The sequence below is a fragment of the Ciconia boyciana genome, chromosome 1 (genome assembly GCF_034638445.1).
Source record: "Ciconia boyciana chromosome 1, ASM3463844v1, whole genome shotgun sequence".
Taxonomy (NCBI): domain Eukaryota; kingdom Metazoa; phylum Chordata; class Aves; order Ciconiiformes; family Ciconiidae; genus Ciconia; species Ciconia boyciana.
Window position 1 is genome coordinate 58,253,134 of NC_132934.1, and position 19,605 is coordinate 58,272,738.

The window sequence follows — 19,605 nt, forward strand, 5'->3', positions numbered from 1 at the left end:
TACAGTCGCTCCAACATGTCCAAGATCGATTGGATTCTCTCTGAGTCAGATGGAGAATGAATCTGCATGTGCCCTAAAGCCATGTCTGTCTCAATATTAGAAATCCAGCCAATTGCCTCCTCCCAAGGGAAAAAGTAATGAATTACTGATGAAAATGGTTATCAAAAATAAAAAAAAAAGGCTAGCCAACGTGTAAAAAAATCTCAGGAAGCTGTTCATTTGCAAGAATAGGTTTGATTAATTGTTGTATAAAAAATCTGAAACGCAGCTTTATCCTGAAAAGTGGGCTCACTGCTTACAGTCTACCAATACAGCTTGGATCAAGAGGGCTCAGTCTGCAAGTACAGACATTTTTCCACCCCCAAATAGACAACCCATGAAAAGTCAGCCCAGGCTCTGAGAGTCAAACTCCCTTCTGCTTGTCTTTCATCACATGTAATAAGGAGTCTGCAAGCAGATCACACGTTGCATGACTAGTTAGCTTCTTGGCACTCAGATGCATTTCTCTGTACTGGGTCTGGGCTGAATCTCATGTTTCTGGCTGCTTTTCTGCTACTGTTGTCAGCATCAACACAACTAACGCTGAGCTAACATCCTCCTCAATTGCTGTCCCTCGAGCCATGTTGTCTGTTTTGGGGGGAACTTTCAGTGGGTAAGTGTGGGGATTGTATTCCCTGCCCACCGCTCCACAGCCTGCCTGCCCTGTCCCTGCCCCGCTTCTGCTGGGTGCTCCAGACCCCTGCAGGGGCCTCTACATGGTGCAGGTGGGGATGGAGGTGGTGGTGGCCCCACTGAGGTGGAACAGGGGACAGTCATATGCAGGGGTGGTTTATCACACGCTGAGGTGGGTGTTTGCTGTTAGCACTTGCATCCTGGGGCTACCAACTCAGAGAGGAAGGGGTGAGAAACATTGAAAACATGGCTACAAATGACCTGACTGCTTGTTTCCCAACCTGTACATCTTATCGCTTCTGCATTCAAACTCTTCCCAGAACGAGATGTACCTTCAGTTCATTCTGACAAGCTGGAGATATCCTTGCCCATGGGGTCACCAAGCTCTGAGTACTTGCCCCATAGAGTTTCAGCAGAACACAGTATTGCTGTCCTTTGGAGTTCAGGTTGACTTAGTTTGGATGGTGAAATTTCACATTTTTGGGGTGAAAAGCAGTATTTTTGTGCATTGATTAATTTTTTCCTTTTGCACTTTTTTTTTTTTGCTGGGTGTTTTAATTGTCCTTCCTCTGAAATTTCCTGCATTTAGGATTATCAGAAGCTTATCCAGAGGGAAGAAGCCTGGTGAAATGGACAATGCTCTGTGGTAGATGCATTGTATTTCCACATGCACCAAACGTGTTTCACGCCCCCTTGAATTTGTCCCCACAGATTTCTCCTCCTAGTCAAGGAGATAGGTCTCGGGAGCATCTGTTCTTACCTACTACTAATATACTACTCAGTGCTGACCCCTGGAAGGTACAGCTGTTACCTATATAAAAGCATTACATGCAAAGGCAGTATTTACAACGCGAAAAAACAGCGACTTAAAGCCTAATGGGTTTTCTGAGACCCTGCAGGTGGAAAGCATGAGCCCTGGCTTGGCTGATTGTTTTTAATTTATAAGGCAACCTTCAGCCTTTCCACATCAGGGGCATGACCACATGCTATTGCACAGCCCAGGAGGACTGCCAGTCTGGCGAGGTGCTATCAAAGCTTGTGGTCCTTGGGTTGAGCCCTTGGGGTGTTGAGTCCCACAGTGGAATAGCGACGGGGCACATGGGGGAACCACATCTTGTGAGCAGTGGCAGAGTGGAGGGTGGGAAAGAGGCAGAGACTTGCCCTCATTATGCATGGGTCTAATATGCCCAATTACCCCATCCTCTCCTCACCTCCGCAATGTAAAAGACTCTTGTTGAGAGTGGTCATAATTCACGGTGAACACCCTGCCTCCCCCTTACTCCCTTCACACCCGCTGCTCTTCATTTTCCTTCCAGAAAAAAATGTCTTTGATGAAATGAAATGGCTCAGTCAAAGAACCCCTCAAATGGTTGGGGACCCCTGCACTTGGCCACCCTTGCCCACTTCCCAGCTCTATTTCTGGCTGAGTTTGGAGTTTAAGTGGGCTGACCTTGTGCCCTGACTGCCCCGGGGGTCAGTGATGAAAGCGGATGGAGGCTTCACAGTCAGGTCTCTTGTGTGTGACTCTTTTGTTCCCGGGACAGGGGTGTGCAATGCCTGGGACAGTGCTTAATTGTTCGGGGGCACTGCTTTACCCGTCATGCCCTTCCCCGGGTGGCCCCAGCCCTTCTTGCTCATGCGTGGGAGGGAGGCAGCTTCCCCACTCAGGGTAGGGAGGAGGAAGCAGAGTCTGAGTTGCTCAGCATCATTTCTGGCTGTTTATCAATCTGTGTAATAAATTTTATGGAGTGCCAGAAAGCCAGAAAAAAGAAAGCAAGAAAAAAAAAAAGACTTCCTGGCATTTCGTGACTCCTGTCACTGGGTGCATCCTCCCTTGTCCTGCCTTGCAGGCAAGAGTAACATCACCTCGTCCTGGCCAGCCGTGCTCCGTGGGATGCGCGCTGCCACTGAGAACTCCCTCTGCCCTTCTGCAAGTGTTTAATGAGGAAAGTCCAATGGGTCAGGCCTGAGGCACTGCGCTTAGCCCGAGCGGAGGCCATGGGTTCGCACCAGGGAGTGCAGAAGCTTAGGGTCGGGGCGCATCAACAAAGCTGGGTGGTATTGTGCGGGAGCAAGCCCAGCGCTGGAGGTATTGAGGCTCCTAGAAAGCTTTGCTAGACCTGAGCTGGGCAGCTACACCTGGCACTGCCCTGAGGACACACAGAGGAGCAGTGGGTTTGCTGTAGGTATGCATGGGCAGGGGATGATGCTGGACAACCTGTGGGCGTGATGATAAAGAGTTGAAGGTTTACAAATGTCCATGATGGAAGCAGGTCAGCAGAGCTCAGCGTAAGTGTGGGGGAAGCCTTGTACCGCTCAATAACTCTTTGGCTGCCCCCTCAGCATCTTTCTTTTCACAGCAAGTCCTTCCTGTGCTTTACATCTTCGTTACAGCTGGAGGCTGGGGCAGGAGCCTCCACAGCAAGCCCTCCCCTCTGCCGTTTCGGGGAGTGACTGCACAGAGGAAACGGATAAAAGGAGTGGAGGGTCAGGGTTTAATTACCCCATTGTGTGCAGAGACGAGTGATGGACAGAGACTGTCAGTGGGTCACCGATTAGCTGCCACGGAGCAGACAGAGGAGGGGGGAAATGTGATGAGCCCCCGGGACAGACCAGTGTCAGGGACAGCCATGAGACATGGAGATGGCAGCTCATGATGGGAGACACTTTTTCTTTTTGTTATTTCCCCAGTTCTTCGTCCCCCTCTTTGTCCCAGCTCCATCAGGAGCCCTGCGGGCTCAAAAGCCTCCTGCTGGGCCCTGGCTGCTTCGCTGGTTAAGGGACAAGGGCTGCTGGGGTGGCAGGTTCCCCGGGGGGATAGAGAAGAAGGTGGGACATCTCCTGCCAACTGCACTGAGTCTCCCAGTGGGAGGGCAGCAAGGAAGGATGGAGGGAGGGAAGAAGGGAAGGAGGGAAGAAAGGGCAGGAGGGAAGGAAAGGAAGAAGGCTGAAGGAAGTGGCTGCTGGCAGGGGAGGTGTAATACACACGCAGTGCTCCTCCGTGCAGGTGTGAAGGTCTCCTGCAGAGAGATCAACCCAACCAAAGTGGAAACCAGGCTGCCTGTCTCCAGCCCCACTGCCTCACCACTGCCTTCCTTGGACATGGCTGAATGTCTCAGGTGATAAATCTCACTCCCCATCGCATTCCTGGCATCTGTTGGCTCTGGGGCTGCAAGGGACCAGGATTATTCTCTTGGCAGATTTGGTGACCTGGTTTTGTGTAAGCAGAATGCAGAAGTAACAAGTTTCAGTAAGTCTTGCCCCTCCTGCTCGCAGCCCCATAGGTACTTCCCCCTCCTTTCCTTCTCACACTCATATCAAGCCCTTGTTTCTTGTCCCACCACACTGTCTCTGAGCCCAGCCTCCCTTTCCTACATCGAGAACTCAGTCCACTCTTATCCCTGACCCAGACCTCAGTCCTGTCATACAATGTCACACCTAACCTTCTTCCACCAGTCCTACTACCCTTGGTCTCAAGACTCTTTCTTCTCCTTTTCCCTACAATCCCTCTACACATCCTCTTTTGCATTCTGACCTTCAGTTTCTAACTCCATCCACAGTTGTCCTCCAAGGTCCTGCTTCCCATGTCCCCTCTCCCTGTCACTCCTACCCTTTCCTCTCCCTTTCTCGCCTTTCCTCACTCATCCTTTACCCCTCTTTCCTGTCCCCTTCACCCCTCATCTCCCAGGGTTGTTTGCAAGAATCGTCTCTGGAATCATGAGATCACTGTTTTTTTCTGTCTCTGTCAGTGGGAACATCACATTAAGGAGCGTGGATAAGTGACCGGGGGCCATTGGGGTGACTCTGGCACCCCCTCTCCCCACCCTCCCTACCCCCTCTTCTTCTGTATAAAAGGAAGCTTTGTTGTCCAAAAGCAGAAAGAGAAAAGCAGATAAAAAGGCAGAACATGTGATCTCATTGGCTTTATTTAGCCATCCAGCTATCCCTCCTCTCTTTTCTTGATTCATCCAAAATTATCCAAGTAGGAATCCATAATCCATCCTTGGGCTTCTCATCTGTGAAAGAGATGGTGGTAGATTCTTTTTTGCAAAGGGACTTCAACAGCTGACCTCTTAGTCTCCACAGGGTGCAAAGATGACCCTGACAGGGCTGTCTAGGCAATGTAATGCCTTTGACTACAGTAGTCTCCACTGCAGGACTGTGGGATTCCACCCTGTGAGGGGGAATTGGAACCAGGGAGAAGCAAATCCTTTTCCTTGTTTCACCATTGCTAAATGGGGGTTTCTAAGAGGATCCAGCAATGCATTGCTTCGTCAGGGCACTGCTTGGTGGGGGAGGTTTACGTTTGTAGCATTAGATGCACATTTGAATTCACGAGTTTCTGGATTGACCAGGGTAAATACTTCATCTCAGGGTGCTTCGGTTGTCCTTTGTGATGGGGATAATCAGTGTTTATCCACTGAGGCTGACTGTACCCTCCTGGCAAGCACCCTGTAGGACAGAGCGACTGTGGGAGCAGTGGGGCACAGCTGGGATTGCAGTAAGGATTTCTGTGTCTGCATTGGGATGCATTTAGATGTTATCAAGCCGGGAGGCAGGAAGATGATTATTACATATTCGTTAATTATTACATATTAGATGGGTTTGATGCTTTACAATGAAAGCTGCTCTGCATGCAGTTTTGAAACAGATATGGTTGACTTAGCACAAATCTTTATTGTGGGCACAGTCATACGAATATAAGGAATTGGTCAGTGCACCATTTTTATGATGTTTTAACCAGCTTGGTTAAAATCCACCAGACAAGAAGTCCTTCTAATGTGGGAATATAATGGCCCTTTTATCTGTATAATCCATTCCCCTTCTCCACAGGAATAAAAATTCTCCAGATAACGCCTTACATCCACAGCTTTGTATGCGTGTGTGCAGGAAGTCACTAAGGCTGAAATTTAATGATTGTTTCAAGGGTCTTCCAAAATAGTTAAGGCACTGAATAGGAGAAGAGTGCAGAAAGCTTGGCAGATGGAGCCAGGCAGCATATGCCGTGTTCACCTAAAGCACAACACGGACTGAGATGGACTCGAGACAAAGGGTAGTGAAAGGAGTGAAGAGAGTCTGTAGGGAAGAAGATGAGCAGAAAGGCAGAAACAGCAAGATTTGCTTCAAGTGAGACTGAAGAATTTTATTTTCTTGCAGAAGGCAGTATCAGCGAAGGACATACCCAAATGCTCTAAAAGGTAGGGAGGTGGGAATTTGGCTGGGGAATTGTTTCTGTTGCAGAAAGGTCATTGTGGAAGTTGCAGTGACCTTAGTGTCATGTGAACTTTTACATATCTATGTATGTACGTGTAAAATGACTCAGTGAAGCAGTATGTGCAGGGAGACTATAGCTAGAAGGATGTCTGTGGGAATGCCTGAGGTATAATTTCAATAGGGTGTGGGAAGACATGATGTCCATGGGGATTTGCCACAGCTTTTCTGTGGTAGGAGATCATGCACAAGAGGATCATGCACAGCAATGGTGTGGAGAAACTATACAACATTACAACCCATCTAATAAAGAGTGTCAGCTCCAGCTTACAAACAGCTGAATCAGTAAATGTGGAGGCAAGAAAGTGACTTTTTTGTGCCTCCCATGTGTTTTTTAATAAATGCAGAGTTCCTATTAAAAATCTAGACCCATTGAAGCCGCTACTGGACTCCTGCCAGTTCTGGGTCCCTATCATTTGATTTTCCTGAAACAGGCACCATGATTCCATTCTCAAGACATTTCCATTAGCATGTTGGGCTGATTCAACTTATATCCTGCCCTGTTGTGTCTGACTCATTTTCCCCCATCTCTAGGAGAAGCCCGAGGGAAGGCAGAGGGCCCTTCACATAGATGCTCAAGGTCTCTATCAGATAATAGCTGAAGAAATATTTGCCATGACCGCGCTATGGTCATTTTTTGCCATTCCTTAGTCACTTGGCAGCCAATGGAGGGAAGAGGCGAGAGCAGGGTGGGGGAGAGTAAATGAGACAGAGGGACAAGAACAAAAGATTCTTTTGTGGTACAGAGAGAGAGAAAAGGGAAAGCATCACCAAATGCCCAGAAGCCATGTTTGTAACAAGAGACCTATTCTCTCAGCTACTTGGAAAACAACTTGGAGTAAAAGGCCCTGGTTGAATTAACCCTTCATGGAGGCGACTTACTGAGCATGCAGGAAAGAGGCATGGCCATGGGAGGCGTAATCTGTGTGGTGAGGTAGCGGCGTTGGCTCTTGGGCAATTTAAAGCAAGGATTGGTTGTCTGGGAAGAGGAGGTAGGGATGACGTTGGGTGATTTGACCATACCAAAGTTTTAAAATGTCAGGTGTCCTTTCTTCATAGGAACTTCGGTTTTGGCAAAGATCACTGGAGGGTTTTTTGCAGCATATGAGGTGATGACTCTTTTCCATTGACATTTTTTCTAGGGACACTGGTACCTAGGACTGTGGAGAGAGAAAGGAAAGGAAAACACCATCCCTAAAATATATGTTTTACTGCAGCATAATCTTGTCCCATCACAGCCTCTGTGAATTCTGTTCCTATTGTTGGCCTTCAAAAACTCCGTTCTCACACTTTGCATCTCTCTTGCTCATGTTTTAGATCTCCCTTTGGCTGAGAAGAACAATTTTACTGGAGTTAGGTGTTCTCTATACAAATGAATTGAAGGTAAGCCAAATCCCCCACCTCCAAAGAAACAACCAGCTTTATTTCATTGGGAACACTCTCCCTTAGCCTCCTCCCTGCCCTTTCTAAGGAGGCTTCCTCTTTTACTGAGTGGATCTTTGGGTGAAATGGGACTTCTGTGATGATGGTACGAGAAGAAGTTCTACCCAAGGAAAAAGAATCTGCACCTATTTGAAGATCAAATATGGGATATTGGTATACGCCAGGTCAGTTTGTATCTGAGCTTGCTTCTGGGTGCTCTGCAAATTAATAGAAGTGAGACAGCCAGAACTGAAATAAAAGGGTTTTCTCCCCATAACAGTGCAGAAGGGACAGCACCCTGCCCCTGGAGCCTCCTCACATAGTGCCAGGCAAAGAGAAGCAAAGAGCAGTTTGGAAATGGAAAGATGGTCCTCCTCTCTACTTGCCCGCCTCGCTAGCCACCCATCATGGGTCACCCATCCCCCTTGGCTCGATGGCGCAGATGGGAAGGATGCAGTGGGTACCCACGGAGCCCGCAGTCAGGTGGGCTGCCAAGCGGATGTGAGATGCACACAACATTACGACTGTGCTTTCGTAAATAAGCAATCACATGGGACTTGTGCGCGTGTGTTAGAGCAGCGCTTTGAAAACAACCAGGAAAATCATGTGGCAACAGAAGTCTGCAGGCTCCCGGCCCTCCCCCACTCCCTAACCTTCTCCCTCCCTTTCGTCTCCTTTCTATCTCTCTCTCTGTCTTACTGAGTTAGTAACCACAAAGGCTGGAGATGAATTTTGCTCCCGCTAACCTCATCCTGGGCTTTGAGGTGTTTGTGTTGGCACTTGGTCTTGGTGTCCAAGCTACCTGTGCCACTCAGACCACCTGTGCTGCATGATGTCCCCTGCAGCCCTGCCAGGGAAATTTTCAAGGTCAGTCTCCTAGAGGGATTGAAGGACATTTACCCAGAGGGGATACTAAATATGATTAAACCCATTGCTCAATGGGATTTTCACTATTGCAGCTCTGAGTCCGGCAGAAATTGACTTTTTCTTGGCACTACTATTTTAATACCTCACTGGCACTTACTGGAGTCACTTGAAAGGTCCGAAGAGCTTGAAATGCAGGCTGGAAACTAAGAAACTTGAAGTTCTCCACTGCTCCCTCATTCATGGTAGCAGAGCAAGGCAGGAGTCTGACAGCATTAAGACCTCAGCCAAGCTAAGAGCAGGTGGTGTTCTGTGTAGAACAAGTGCCACCACACTATCAATAAATGCGTGTCTTTTGAGCCTTGGCTCCACTAATGGCCTCCTATTGTAACTAAGTTCCTACGTGCATATGGCCACCAACCTTGCTGACCACAAAGAGCTCAAAGAGTGAGGAAGGAACTGAGGGATTTAGTGGGCTGTGCCAGGTGAGGCTCAGCCTGCCCCACAGTCCTAGCACTTGGGTGGTGTTGCCAATTACACTTTCTTCTCCTGTACATTCCCCCAGCTATAATTTCCTCCAAGGTGGCCTTTCCTAGCTTAAAAGCTCAGGATCTTGGTCTCCAGTCCATAAGACCTTCACCTTTTCCTGCTTTACATGCTCCCCCAAATGCATTTCTGCTGACTGCAGTCTCCTCTTGTCTCTCCTCTCCTCTCCTCTCCTCTCCTCTCCTCTCCTCTCCTCTCCTCTCCTCTCCTCTCCTCTCCTCTCCTCTCCTCTCCTCTCCTCTCCTCTCCTTTTCCATCTGTTCTTAAAACAGATGGAAGAATTTTAAAACAAAGTCCCTATCTTTCTGTGTGTTTGCAAGAGATCCATCTGGATTTGAGGCAAGAGGATCTGCTGGAGGCAAAATGATAGGGTGCAATGTGTGGGAGAGGACTGAAGAACGAGTGCATCTGTATCGATATGTGCAGGGCGTTTCAGGGGGGTCGATACTGTTAACCTATTTGAGAGAAAGTGCCACAAGCTGGAGCTCTGAAAGCCATGGTGACCTCTGTACACTGCGTAAGATCCAGACATTTTTACCTGAAAACACATTTCAGGTGTCTCAGAGTTGAGCTTCTGTTGCCTTGCAGCTAGCACATCCCGGTTCATTGCCTTACTGGGTTAGACTTTGAGTCCAACTCAGTTAGCCTGAGTTAGTCTAACTCAGTTAGACTGAGGCTAGACTATACTAGTCCCTGAATGAAGTGTGGCTTGAATTTGGTCAGAATGGCCTGGGTATGACTGGCCTGGCCTGACTTATACTGGCTTTGATCCAACTGAGCTACACTTATAGGGACTGAGTGCAATCTGAATGCAGGTTTGAGATGGCAGCTTGTGATAGGCATGCTCTGGGTAGGCTAGACTTGACTGGGTTAGCTGCCTTAGACTGTGTTGAATTTGGAGCTGAAAATGGGACTGCTTTAGACTAAGTTAAGAATATTTATGGGGGATGGGATTGGGCTGATGGGAAGGATTTGCTGGGATGCAGTGCTGCTGAAATGGGGTGAGTGACTTCACTGCGGCAGGTTTAAAAGCCTTGTTTTGCTTATACCAGAACCTGTTGCCCCATCTGGGAAGCCGTTTGCTGGACCAACTTTCCATGGATAGGAAAAAGATTATTCAGCACGTACTGAAATGGGATCCCCAAAAAGCTGACAACAAGCTTCAGTTCCTCAGTGTCCAGCTGCTCCAGGCCATCTCCTTCTCCCACAGCCTTGCACGCTCATGGGTGGTTCATGCCAGAACACCTGTATCTCCTTCCTGATCTGGTCCACCAGGTCAAATCTGTTCATCACTCAACATCTTAGCCTTAAAAAGGAAGATCTTCCTGTTTGAAAAATTCCCCAACCAGGGATGGCTACCAGTGTTTAAAGTGAGGAAATAGGACCTGAAAACCCAGCATATGACTTCTTTTTTAATGGCCAGGGTTTCTTGATGGTGCAGAATTTCATGCAGTCTAATATGGTGTGTGTAATGCATTGCCACACTGTTATTTATCAAGGGGATAAGATAAATATTTAACTTGGACACAGGATTAAGCCCTAAATAAAGGAAAATTCAGACCGTTTCCAAATAAATGCTGTCTCAACATAAAAGACTATACCTGGATGATCTGGCAAGTCAGTCTAGGTGGGGTGACAGTGCTGCCAAACCCCTTCCCTCCCCACTTGTTCTGGCTCTGCTTTTAAAAAACAGGAAGGAATGTGTAGCGACAGGTGGGAGATAGTGTGGTTCCAGGGAGAAGCAGAGCCCCATCGCCTTACACAGCTAGCAGAGAGTGGAGCAGGAGAGCGGAGGGTAGCACAGCGCTGTACAGCTGCAGGGCTGCTCACAACAGGGCAGAGCTCCCGGAGAATGCGCTCTTTGTTCCCTGCCTTTAAAGGGTAAGAGAAACACTTATGCATGGCAAATTAGCCCAAAAATGTATTTCTCTAAAACACCCGATTGTCTGGCCAGCTCTGCAGCTGCAGGGAAGTTCCAGGGAGAGAAGGGGGAGGCGGTGGGAAGGAGGAGGAGGGAGGCAGGGAAGGAGGATTTTGATGGCTGGGGGGGGAAGGCACGATGATTGTGCGAATGAGGGAGAAATTCTCATGCCTCGATTCAAACAGAGCTGACCAGTGAGTGAGGGGACCCCTGATGGAGGGGTCACGTTGGTGGCCAGGGGACCACGGATGCTGTGCGGTCTCCTGGGGGGTAGGGAGAAGAGGGGACACGAGACAGCTGTGCTCCGGACAGTGCGGGAGCAGGCACTGGTGCAGCCGGCACTGCCGGGGAGTCCTGCCGCTCAGCAGGTTCAGCTGTGCCATCTGGGCCGGGATGCTCAGCGAGCAGTGCCATGCTCCTCTAGTCACTGTGTCGCACGTCCCGGGGGAGACAGGCTGTGACTCCTCTCCCGCTTCGGAGCAAAACGTGCAGGGTGCAACTCTCTGCGGAGGTGCAGGGCCTGTGCTGTTCCCAAGAGGTGGCACTTGGGTTTAAAATGTCCTGAATGTACCCCTTGATTAGGAACTTGATCTGGGCTTGTTATGAATTTCCAGCCTAATGTTGATACTCATTTAAAAACTCCCAGACGGCTGCTGGCAGACAACTGATTCCTTGAACTTCCCTGGGGTTTGGAGAGCAAAACCTAATGGTAAGATTCTCAACAACTGCTCAGACTCTGAAGTTCATGGCAAGTGCCACAGTCCTGTCCCTGCCCCAGGGGATGCCACTGAAAGCAGAGTCGGGCCCACCGTGAGCACAGCTGAGACGTCAGTGTGCTCCTTTCCTTGGAACATCTCCCACACTGTCTGAGATGAGATGTCCTCTTTGTGTGCATGATGAGAATTTATTTTCTCTTCCATTATCTGCTGATGTGGAAGGAGAGGTGCTCCCTGCTGCAAACTACGGCGACACTCAGGACACTCAGGGGTGCACTTGCCTGTTATCAATCCAGGTCCCAGCGTTCTGTCCTTTCTGTGACGTGACATGACCTACTCTGGGCAGACAAGAGCATATTTTCAAAACCACCAGTGCCACCTGCTGCGAGGGCTGATGAGATTGGTAGGTAGCCTGAGGTTAGGCAAAGCTTAGACTGCCCATGAGAAAAAAGAGAGACATGAGAGTCTCAGAAAGGGATTTGGCTTTGATACATTCCTGTGACTGTCAAGCTCAGGTGTAGGGTTGGTGTTGCCACTGGTTCAAGTTGGCACAGGCAAACTGTACTCTGTTTCCAGGTTGATTTTTCCAACAGATTTTTCCAAAGAAAACCCTGTAACTGTTTGGTTTTGTAATGCAGAAGTCCTATTAAGTCCCCTGTCACTGGACTGGAGGAAGGGAAGGACAGGTGGACCTGGATGTTTTATCTGAACAAGTAGGGATACTGACTGCTGGTGGAAATTATTCATTCTTGTCAGAGGTTAGATGAAGATACTTTGGATGACGCTTGGTATGGAGGTACCTGCTGGATATGGAGTAGCATTTGACTGGGGGAAGCCAGCATCAGATTTGAGAATTTCCTATAGCGGGGAAGCAGATCAGACTTGTGTTGGAGAAGGAGTGTGATGGGCAGAGGACGAGGTGGGGAGCTGAACTACTCTTGGAACGGGAAGCCGTTGACAACTGTATAATCCTGTTGTCACTACTTGGCTCATCTCTGTGTGGCCACCGAGATGGTTCACTCCCTCATTTTATGTTTACATGGGAGAAGAGGGTATGAAAAGTGTTAGCTTTAATCAAGTCAGCAATTTTTCTCAACTTTGGCGCACTTCATTTTCCACTCAGGTGAAAAGGAGTCCCTCTGCATGCATTGCCATGCATCCCTGCGATAAGGGAGAGTCCGTCCCGTCCCCTCCTCTCCTCCCCTCCACTTCTCCTACAGCTTCAGACCTTCTCAGCCCTGCCACCCAGCTCCTCATATGTCCCTTTAGAAACAACCTGAGCTGCAGCCGCACAAACACGTGTGACCGCTTTACATGAGTTTAAGTATCTAGTTTTTAAGGCCACAAAGCCACAGCTGTGCCAGCGCTGGGCTTTACGCCTGGCCTTCAGGGAGTGGGTGGCACAGCTTGATGGCAGGCCTGCCATGAGTCCCAAGATCACTTGCGGCAAGGTGGGACTCGGGGAAACCAAGAATCCACGCACACTCCAGCACTTTGCGGAGACCCTGAGACTTCCCAGGGATGGCAAGGATGTGGCATCATCTGAGGGTGGGAATCACTGGTACTGGGCAAGCATTTATTGGCAAATCATTTGCCAAGAAATGGGACTTCAGGGGAATGAAAAGAGTTGCAGATCCAGACCTAATTCAACAAGCACTTTTGGCTGGAAAGCGAGTGTGGGAGGGGGATTTTTAAAATATCAAAACATTTCATTTCAAGACAAGCTTCCTGAATTATTCTGTTTCCTAAATGCCAAAATGTTGCGAATGGACATTTTCAAAGGGGATTTCTGACATTTCATTTCAAACCAGCATTTTGCATTTAAAACTTGACCCAGGTTGAAAGATGAGGGGTCAGACAAAAGAGCCCAATAACCACAAAATAAAACCTGCTATTTCAAGTTCAGCAGAATATTTCATTCTCTGAGTTATGCCATTTGGAAAAAAAAAAAAAAATCACAGCAGAGCTCCTGTGCGTGTCCAGATCAACGTGCCCCTACGCGACACCTCTGAGGTGATGGAGATGCTGGAGCAGAAACAGCCAGCGTGACTGGGATAAAAGCAGCCAGGTAGTGGCCTGAGATGAACTAGAAAATGCCCTTGAGCATCCCAGACAGAATTTCACTCTTATCTCAATAAATTCCACTCTGATCTTAATAAAGCTATTTATGGTGGGATGTGCACCTCTTAGGGATGCTTGCTTTGGTTCAGCTCCATGGGTAGCAACAGGCAGAGCAATGACTAGCGAAGCCCCTGTGGCTGTGGCAGTTTTACCCGCGTTGTCATCTAGCTTTAGGCAAAGTGGCGACCCAAGTGCCATCGTCTTCCAGCACTGTCCCGCTGATCCCTATGAAAACCAGTGGAGCTCTCCATGGGCATGCGTCCATAGGCAGCTCCAGGGGAAAAAGCAAGGTCTGGGCATGAGAAAATCTGTGCTAATTTGGGAAGGGGCCCTGGTACTTCTCATAACAGGTGGGTAGGCTGGGGGACAATGACCAAGCGGGATGAAGGACACTGCCAGTGCTTTGAGAAGATGCTGTGCCCCCCCAACTGCCTCTTCTGTACAAAGGCAGGTTGAGACTCGAGGGACATGAAGAATAGCCCTCCTCCCCCTTCCTCGCCGGCCCCAGCCCCTCGCTCCCGTCGCCCCATCCTCTCCGCCGTGCGCACGTGGTCCCCGCTGGCCATGAATAGAGTTGGCACGGGTGGGCCCAGCCCGAGCCACTGGGGCTCACGACTCCCGACCTGAATAAGCAGCATAAAGGCACAGAGCAGCCCCGTCGTGGCTCCATCCCGACCCATCCTCCCCAGCTGCGACAGCATCCGCTGCGGGCCCAGACTGGCCATTCTTACCAAGTCCTTCTGTGCCGTTTGTCTTTCTCTCCCTCTCTCGTCTCCCCCCGCCTCTTTTTTTTTTAATTTAATCCCCTTTTTTCGAACATATCATTACAGGAGCAACAAAAAAGATGGGACAATACAGCCATTGATGAACTGCTCTCGTCCTCCCGTCCCGGTCCCCCCCACTCCCTCCCTCCCCTCCTCTGGTGCGTGCCAACACTCTTTCCACCCGCCCAGGGCTGGAGCCAGCGCCAAACAACCTCTGCTAATAAACAAGAGGAACCAGATAAACCAGGAACACAATAGAGGGATTTGTTGCACTTTAGTGATGGTGGGAACAATGTCAACTCCGTGGCGCAGCTGCATGGACCCCCTCCCATCCTCTCCCCCCACTGCCTTGCGCCCCCCGCGCACTCGCAGCCCAACACTGTGATTTATGAAAGGCCAAAGGTCACTGTGCATTAAAGGGCTCCTTTCTTGCATCATTTATTAACCCCTCTACGACAAGAGGCGCTCATTGTGGCAGTGGTGGTGGCAGTGGTACGGGGAGCGGGGAGGGGGCGGAGGAGTCCGTCCTGGTGGCACCGCGCGTCTCTCGGAGGATGCTGAGATGCAGAGCTAGTGCTTAAACCTGGGTTTGCACCACCCTGGTGTGTATGGGGAGGAGAGAAAGCTTTGGTGAGATGCATTTCGGCCACCAAAAGCAAGTTGTGTGCTCCAGCACGGCTCCGTTCACATTTCACGCAGGTCACCGTCTGCCCAACCTGCACTTGCTGCCAGGCTGGTGAGCTCAGCTCACGGTCAGTGCTGCAGCCGTGCTCACACCTAGGGCTGACCCGAAGGGTTGGCCTGAAGACCCCATAGTCCATATGGTAGGGTTGACCATGGTGCATCACCCGAGCCTCGAGTCACCTTGTGTCACCAGGTGTGGTCCCGCAGGCCATCAGCAATGCAGCCAGGCAGAAAGGAGGCGGCTTGGTCACAGAGCAGGATGGGCCACTCCAAGGTCCCCTTCTCAGGCTAGTAGAGATGTGACCAAAAATCTCTCCTTGTCTCACCAGAGCTGGTTGCCATTATAGGCAATGCTGCAGTGTCACCATGCAGCACTTTCAAGCCTTCCTGTGTGGCCGTGGAGCAACACTGAAGTGCTGGCACACTAACTCACTGTCCTGATCTTTTGTTCCTGAAATTGCAGTGACCAAAGTCAGTTTGGGCAAGATGATGCAGCGGCAAAGGCTTCAGCACTGAACTTCATGGTCGCTTGAGCTACAGCCCCACGTCCCCGGCCGTGCTTGAGGGCTCTCTGGAGACGCTCTCCATAGGCAATCTTGCTTGGGAGGACAAACCCCACGGCCATCACAGGCTGGGGGTGATGGGCAAGCCCTGCAGAAGGGGTGTCTGCTGGAGTTCATGTCCACCATGGGGGCAGTGGGGTTGTGCTGCTGCCTGGTTGCCTGGCCCATCCCTCCCGGCTCAGTGGAGGGGAGGCTGTGGTGTTGACAGGTTGGGACATCTTCCCTGCCCAGGGACAAAACAATGGATAACAAGGGACAAGCTTAGGAGTTGGTGGGAGCCCTTTGAATACAAGTGTCGGGGTGAGCCCCTGCATGGGCCAGAGGGGACGTGGAGGTTGGGGTGAAGGGGAAGATGGGCTTGCTGCCCGAATGCCGGCTGGTAACGCTGGTTACCAGCCGAACTGCTCCTGCCCTGGCTTTGGTGCCTCGGCCTCGGGCCGTGCTCCCTCGCTCACTCTCCCTTGCATTCCTCCAGGAGCTGATCAGGGCTTGAATGACACCCCAGATGACTCTTTGCTATTAATTCCTGCGAACAGAAAGGGCTCCTTGTTCTCCCAGTCCTACTCTCTAGAGGAATTACAGGGGCCAAGGCAGCAGGCTGAAGCCTTCCCGACTTAACCCTTCCCCCGGCTCCCCAGGAGCCTCCCTGCAGCCAGAGGACTGGCAGAGGTGAAGATCACCCTGGAGCCACCTCAGCCACCGCTCAATGAGCCCGCCGGGGTCACCCAGCACTGCTACAACCACAGGTCCCGTTGGGAGGGTCCCCTTTTCTGGTTGTTCTGCCCAATCTTGTACAATTGCCTTCCTCTCCCCTCCAGGCACATCTCCTCTGTCATGCAGACCGAGAGCACCCAGCTGCCTCCATTACATCGCGCTGGATATGCCAGTCTCCATCCGAGAAAAGGCAAAAGCGGTCCCTTTCTCCCCAAGCTCTCCACCCCTTCAGCGCTTGCTTTTTGGGGTTCGCTTTTTGGAAGAGCACCTGGCCTCTTTGGCAGGAGACGAGGGGGTTAACAGCCAGAGAGGCTCTGTGCCACCCATCAAAGCAGGTAGCAGACAGACATGCCTGCCCCGCTCCTCTTTGATCTTCCCAGACCCGAGTAATCCAGGAAAATTGTCCTATTTAGCCATTGCAAGTCCTCCCCGTGCCCGTGAAACATTGGGCTGGCCAAGACGGCAGGTCAGGAGATGCCCAGGGTCTTTGTGATGCTCAGAGGCGATTCTTCCTTCTCCACGAGATTTTCCCTACACCTTCCTCTCCGAAGCAGCTGGCACTGTAATCCACTGCTTTAGAGCAAAAAATGCCGCTGAGCAAAGTCTCCTGCTCAGCCACATCAAGGCAGCACACCGGTGGCAGCAGCAGCGAGCTTTCCTGCACCTGCGGCAGCCCTTACCGCTCCTTGGAGAGGGAATGGGGTTTCTCCTGCTCCGGAGCTGGGTGGGACTCTGCAACCATGTCCCAGATCCAGTCCCCAAAGAGCTTCCCAAGGACTCCCATCCCATCCTGGGGTGATGGGAGCACAGGGCCACGTGCTGCTTGGCATCACCCAGGCCATGTCACCCATGGGGAACGATAACCCCGGAGGAGAGCAACTATCATGATGTTTCTTTTGCAGGACACTGCGTCTGACAGAGAGAGACAAACAGTCCGCTCATGCAGTAAACAACTCCAGGCATTGCATGACTTTTGCTTCCCCTGATACCTGCTGACAAAAATTACTGCATGCCCCCTGCAGCTAACTGTCCTGTAACCACACAGGCGTGTGGACCAATATTGGGAGCTTCAGACAAAAACGGCGAGGGGTGATATAGACCAGAGCCCGGCAGTGGTTCCTGTGCCCAGCTCGCTGTTGGGAGGACGCCTACAGCACAAAGCAGATTGAAGGGCTCTTTGGAGATCGCGGCCGCCACAGAATTGTGGAGGGTGACATAAATGTGGGGTGCGGGGACCCTCTCCTTCTCCTGTTCATGGAAAGGCCTTGAAAAACGATGCGCGTGCTGGGAGCCTGGGAGGGTGGTCATGACATCAGATCAGGGAAGAATTTGGAGAGAAGGGCATGAGGAAGTGGTGGAGACAGGGCTGGGCTTGGGTGTTCCAGCAAAGGGTACGGCCTGGTCCTGATCTCTCCCAGGCTGCCATCAATCATGTCCCATGATGTCTCACGAGTGAGACCAGCTGCAGACCCATAGATTTTCCAAGCTTCTCCCTGGTGACCTCTCCCTTTGCTCCTCCCTGCTTTTCCTCAGAGCATCACACTCAGGCGATCTTCAAATAAAAAGAGTAACCATTTGAGACCTTGCTATTTTTTCCAATTCTTTCATGACTTCCTCTGTGGATGGTTCAGATGGCCACCTGGCCATCCCCTCACTAGCCTCCATTTCCCCCCAGGACTGAGTAACCAGCTTCCCAGCTATTTTATGGTCATGGTGATGAGGTGTGATAAGGCCCTGTGGCATCTCCACACCAAAGGGGACATGCAGTCCTCACTGAGGATGCTGGATATACTATTTCTGGCCGGGGCAGCGGGACTTCCAGCATGGGCCAACTGTTCCTGCCATCCACAACCTTCCCATGGCCGCCTGGGTTGCCTGGTCCTCTCCCTTTCTCCTTCTCCCTCCTGGGCCACCATGGGACTGAGCAAATCCATTCAGATCTCCCCGCACCACAGCTTGGGCAGGGAGACATTCCCCCTTTCCAGCAGGAGGGCTTCCCCCCTCCTCTTCCTCACCAAGCCCTCCCCTCCAGCCACGGCAGGACCAGCAAGCCTCATGCCGGCGAAGGTGCAAGTCCCACGTGGAAGCCAGGGAGGGTCAAGGGCTTGGCTTTGGCACAGGAAACCCAGATCCCCTCCCTGACAGGGGGAGAAGGGGAGACTTCTGCATTCCTCTCCCCGGCACAATGTTGGGATGGTCACCCCCTGTCCTTCCCGCAGTGTCATAGGGGGACGTGGCCAGTGCAAACCCATGCCAGCCTGCCCGGTGCGAGCAAGAAGGCAGCAGGGGCAAGACCCCCTCCCACACTCAAATCCCAAACCTTGCCCCCCGCCACCCCTCCTGGCCCTCATTGCCTCACGTGCCCAGCTCCACGAGAAGGGGATTTTGCAGAGAGGCGGTGGTGCCTGCTCATCCATCCCAGTGGCCGTCCCCGTCCCGGCCACTGCCGCCGCCTCAGCTCCTCCTAGCCCGGGTCTCCTCTCCCGTCTTCGGGTCTGGAGCAAGCTGGACGCTCTTAAAAAGCTTTTTATGTGCGCGCGCGTGTGTGTGTGAGTGTGTGTTAATCACATGATTGTCGTTCACCTGTATCCCGAACAAAGACGGCACACTGTTTAAGGCCCAAACAAGAAAGCCGGCAAGGGAAGGGGGGGGGTGTTGGGAAAACTGAAGGGGCCGTTGAGAGAGCAGGCGCGCGCGGGAGAAAATCCTTATCAAACTCCCAATTCATGGGTCTCCCTTTCCCTCAGCACACTGCGGGTATTGTTTGGCTGGGAGGGGTGTGTGTGTATTTTTTTGAATGTCTGTGTCGTCCCCTCCTCGCTCCCCGGCTCTGACGCTGTTTTACTGTATGGAAAGATTTCACGGGGAACACCTCCCATTTTCCCAGGCAGTCCTGGGACAATACCACTGCTGTGCCCCCGAGCTGGGCAGGGGACAAAAGCTGGCCCTGGCTCTCGCGCTGAGGATCCTGTTGCTCCTCTTCTGCGGACAGGCTCTCCCCTCTTACCCCCTTGCCATGGTGCAGGGGATGGATGTCATCTAGCAAAATCCCTCCCCAGCAACTTCAGTGGTCCCACCTTGGTGGTGGACGTGTCCCACCAATGTAGTCCCCTCGTTGAAACCCTACTGAGCAGGTGCCCCTGCCTGCGCCTGTGATGACGGACCTTGCTCACCAAGCACCCAGCCCCGAGCAGGGCACCTTTCCCATCGCGCTTGTGAGCGGTGCAGACACAGGGGCACCTAGTGTGGTGGGACATCTCCACTTCCCACCCACTTTTACCCATTGCCTTCCTGACATGGCTTTATGGTGGAGAAGCGGCATCCTTCCACCTTTGCATATTGGGGAC

The 19,605-nt window shown here is 51.3% G+C and overlaps 1 long non-coding RNA gene across 3 annotated transcripts; it reads left to right on the forward strand.

Annotated features, from left to right (window-relative positions):
* The first annotated feature begins 6,606 nt into the window (after positions 1-6,606).
* On the forward strand, positions 6,607-17,795 carry LOC140655209 (uncharacterized). 3 transcript variants are annotated; one of them, XR_012043723.1, is made up of 3 exons: positions 6,607-6,816; positions 7,261-7,326; positions 17,161-17,795. It is a non-coding gene; the product is annotated as an uncharacterized lncRNA (long non-coding RNA). The 3 variants fall into 3 exon arrangements; XR_012043719.1 differs by lacking the exon at positions 17,161-17,795 and adding an exon at positions 14,364-14,723 and having other exon boundaries at positions 6,607-6,872; XR_012043722.1 differs by lacking the exon at positions 17,161-17,795 and adding an exon at positions 14,364-14,723.
* Positions 17,796-19,605: the final 1,810 nt, after the last annotated feature.